The sequence below is a fragment of the Pituophis catenifer genome, unplaced genomic scaffold (assembly GCF_029215685.1).
Source record: "Pituophis catenifer annectens isolate HBS135680 unplaced genomic scaffold, rPitCat1.0.hap2 SCAF_2, whole genome shotgun sequence".
In the NCBI taxonomy this organism is placed as follows: Eukaryota; Metazoa; Chordata; class Lepidosauria; order Squamata; family Colubridae; genus Pituophis; species Pituophis catenifer.
In genome coordinates, this window is record NW_027256882.1 from 31798765 (window position 1) to 31803319 (window position 4555).

Below are 4555 nucleotides of genomic sequence, written 5' to 3' on the forward strand. Positions count from 1 at the left end.
TACGGTAAAAATAAGAATAATAAAATCCTTCAGTGCAAAGCAGCCAAAATGGGAGGGGGGGAGCTCCCACCCATTCCAATGTTGCCTCACTGCCATCACACCTCCTGCAATTTTCAGTAGAAGAAATAACCCCCACAGCCTTCTGTATCCCCCCCCCCCCCCCGCCCAGTTTCTCACTGTTGCCTATAACCTGGTTTTTCCTAGAGGTCTCCTATCCTATTCCAAATCAATCCCAAACCTAATTAAACTTAATAACTTATTTGATTTATAGCCTGCCTTTCTCCCAGGATCTCAAGCCATCGTATATGGGGAAGTAACCTGTGAGATATGCTGGGATAAAAATGGCTGACCCAGAATTTCTCCCCCCCCCCGAAGTCTTCGAGTCAGAAGGGGACCAGTACTTGGGTCTCCCCATCCTAGCCCAACATCTTCTTGATAGCTCTGGGGCTAAGAGGGAAGGACTGGCTCAGAGAATCCCCAGTTTAACTACTGAAGGAGCTGCCCGCTTCAGGCAGGAGGAGGGGGCTAATAGCCATGTTATACTTTAAGCTCTTTTAATACTTAGCTGTCAAAATTCCAATTTGCACATTTACTCCCAGTTATCCCCCTTCCCTCACACATCGCCTGAGGTCTTTAAAATAAAACGGGAGCAAAACAAACCCACTTTCAGACCAGAGGTGATATTCAGCAGGTTCTGACCAGTTCTGGAGAACCAGTAGCAGAAATTTTGAGTGGTTCAGAGAACCGGCAAATACCACCTCTGACTGGCTCCACCCGCATCTATTCTCTGCCTCCCGAGTCCCAGCTAATCGGGAGGAAATGGGGATTTTGCAGTAACCTTCCCCTGGAGTGGGGAGAGAATGGAGATTTTACAGCATCCTTCCCCTGCCATGCCCACCAAGCCACGCCCACAGAACCGGTAGTAAAAATTTTTGAATCCCACCACTCTCTCAGACACACATTCACGCAGTCATATTTATTTTTGAGGTACACTTGAAGTGCAGAGTACTGCAGTTAGGAGCCCTTCCTCCTCCTCCTCCTCCTCCTGGCCCCATTCCAGATAATTGCTAACAAAGTACAGGTTGTCCTCAATTTACGACCACAATTGAGCTGAAAATTTCTGTTGTTAAGTGAGACATTTGTTAAGTGAATTTTGCCCCATTTTACAACCCTTCTCGCCTCCGTTGTTAAGTGAATCACTGCGGCTGATAAGTTAGTAACACGGTTGCTAAGTGAATCTGGCTTCTCCATTGACTTTAACAGATAACAGATTAACAGAGTTGGAAGGGACCTTATAGGTCATCTAGTCCAACCCCCGGCTGGTCAGAAGGTCATAAAAGGGGATTGCATGACCTTGGGACACAGCAGCAGTCATAAATATGAACCAGTTGCCAAGCTTCTGAATTTTGACCCCATGATCATGGGGATGCTGCAACTCTGTAACTTGGAAAAATGGTCATAAGTAACTTCTTTCAGTGCCATTGTTACTAAACAAATTGTTGTAAATTAAGGACTATCTGTAGTAACCTTTCCTCCTCCCCCTCCTGTTTTTCCTGAAATAACATCTGCTAATGTACATAGAAATAGGTCCAGAGACTCCAGAAAGCTTCCAGAGCTGAAGTGGAGACTACAACCTGGATCTCCCCACATCTAGTCCAGTTCACCGTCCTCCCACGCTGGCTCTGGGGCTGAAGGTGGGCGGATATACGGTATCAGCCAGGGACTGTCACATGTTGAGAAGATAGAAAAAGAGGAAGAGGAGGAGGAGGAACAGGAACAAAACAAACGATAAGGTTGATGAAGCTCACACGGCAATGTGAACAACAACAGATAAAGCTGCCCACCTGTCTATTAACTTAGATGCCAACCACTGAAACTACCGAAAGGACTTTCTGTCTTTGAGCAGCTGTTGGGCCAATGAAGCAAAGAAACCCAGATCAACGGTCTCTGAAGAACCCCTTCTCTGCGGTCTCTTAAGATCCCCCTCGCTGCGTTCCCCAGAGGGTGATTCTCAGGTTGATTTTCCATCTCCTGATCTCGAGAAAGGCAATAATAGGGTATCACACAGATCAGGCTGGCCAGCCACCACACACGTGTGTATCGTAGCACACACCACCAGCTGCTGTGTTGTTCTGCCTGCCATCTGTGCGCGGGGGTGTGGAAACAACGGGAGAAAGGCTTCACATATGTGCCCCACAAAACACAAACCATGGGGTGTGAAAGAAACAATGTCCTGGGGCAGAGCCCAAAAGCTTGACTCTTGAACGGGACGAGTGCGTAGGCAGCAAATCTGAATGTTGGCTTCTACAGAAAATATTCTGGCACGGGACAGGGGTGGTAGCGGTCAAAAGCCGGCCAGGTGTCTCTTTTCCCTTTCTCTCTTGGTGGCCCTCTTGTCCTTTTCCCCTTAAGGAACAGATGCAAAGTTCTTTCAGACCCAAAACAAACCGTGCAAGCTCTTTTCGTTAGCCCCGTGCAAAATTTTCAAAATCCCCTGTAAAGTTGGCAGGACAGAGAAGAAGCCGAAGGATGCCCAGGATTTGAGCCAGCCTCCTGAGGACTTAGGTTCAGAATGGAGGTGATTCTCTTGCAATTCCAGTCCAGCTGAGTCTTCACGATCCAGTTTTGGGGAGCTGCCAGATCTGGGGTTGACGTGAGGGCAACCTCAGGCGATAGCGGAGGAGGGCTGAAGCCATGCCGAGGCTTTAGCGGCCTGGCCCACCCAGACATCCCTCAGTTCTTATGTTGGGAGGGCTTGTGGGAGTCAAAGTGTCTGGCTGGAAAGCTGCTGGTTCCTTTTTTTTTGAAAAGCCGACATCTGTGGGTGATATTTTCCGTCAGGGCCTGAAACCGGTTCCTGCCTTTGTCCTATTGTGAAAAGCCACCACGGTTTGCAAAGGCCTTCGCGGTGCTCTGTCTCTTGCCGGTGACGCCCTGCCCTGCCATTTCGCACCTCCCTCTCCTTCACACCCCAAATATCTCAGCTTGGGGGGGGGCTCTCTCTCTCTCTCCCCCCAGAACGCTCTGCCACCCCCTCCCCAAGCCCCTGAGCATGACAATGGGCCCATGTGTTTCCGTGGGGGGTGAGGAATTCAAAGGGGGCGGAGGGGACAATGGGACCCTGTCTGGGCCACTCGCCTCCTCGGCGGGACCAGGGTCGGAGGGCCATGACTCATGCCAGGGGATGAAATGCCAGGGGGCACGGGGGCTTTGCCATGCTGCAGGGGTGTGTGGAAGCCATCCAAGAGAGGTGGGGACTTGGCAGCTCCAGTTCACACACACACACACCCCCCACCATCCAAGCCAGCCCGAGCCGACAACTTCGCTGCAGTCAGCAGCTTCTGCTCTGGAGTCTTCAGGCTGGCTGAAGATACAGAGAGCCACGGAAACAGGTAGCCGGTACCAGAGGGTCTGTGAGCGTGCGTGAGCGCCTGGACAGCCTTTTAGGACACGGATCCTGAACACGCATGTATACCGCACTGTGAAGTGGGCAGAAAAAAATTGTAATATGCAGGAGCTGCTTCTGTTTTAGGGATCTGAGTTGCAAATCTCTGGATCACCAGCAGGGGGAGCAATCTTTGAATGCTCTGCGTGGCTGTGGCACCTTCTAGGGGCCATCCAGAGCCTTGCAGTTCAGCCCTAACTGTTTTTCCTGCCCTCTCCACTCTTCTTCCTTCAATGGGAGCTTGAGAGCTTGAAATTGGGGCTTTTTCTGGGCTGCAGAAGGGAAGACCCTTTGCTTTCCCTCCCTTCCTCCCTCCCTCCTTCCCTCCCTCCCTCTCTCTCTCTCCTCCCCCCCTTGCATGTTGTCAGCATTTCGGTCATAAATCAGGGATGTTAAAAAAAAATTGTTTATGTAGTAGCATGGGGAAAATCTCAGCCGGTTGTATCATGTGAATTTTGAGTAAGATCCTACAGGGGAACTTGATGCTTTGTGTTGTCATCAAATTTCCTGGGTGTGTTTTGCAAATTGTGACAGACACGCACATCCCACTGCAGAGCTGTGGTTTCTGGAGAAGCCAATGGATGACTGAGAGGCCCTTCTGAATGTGGAGGGGGGGGTCCAAGGAGCCCCTTTCTGGTGGCTAAGCATTAGGAGAGGGCCAAAGAGACAAGATATACAGATGATGATGATGATGATGATGATGATTATTATTATTATTATTATTATTATTATTATTAATTTGATTTATATGCCACCCTTCTCTGGAGACTCAGGGCGGCTTACAATGCGTTAAGCAATGGCCTTCATTCTTTTGTATATTTATACAAAGTCAGCTTATTGCCCCCACAAACTGGGTCCTCAATTTACCTACCTTAGAAAGGATGGAAGGCTGAGTCAACCTTGAGCCTGGTGAGATTCGAACCTGCAATAATTGCAGGCAGCTGTGTTAATAACAGGGTGCTTTAGACCACTGTACTACCAAGGCTCTATTTTATTTTTCCTCCTCTCCCTCTGTGTTGGCTTTATTTTATTTTATCGGTTGTCTTGCTTAACCTTTCTTCTCCGCTCCCACAGGTCCTGGGCTCCGAAGGCTTTCCTGCGCTCTGGGAA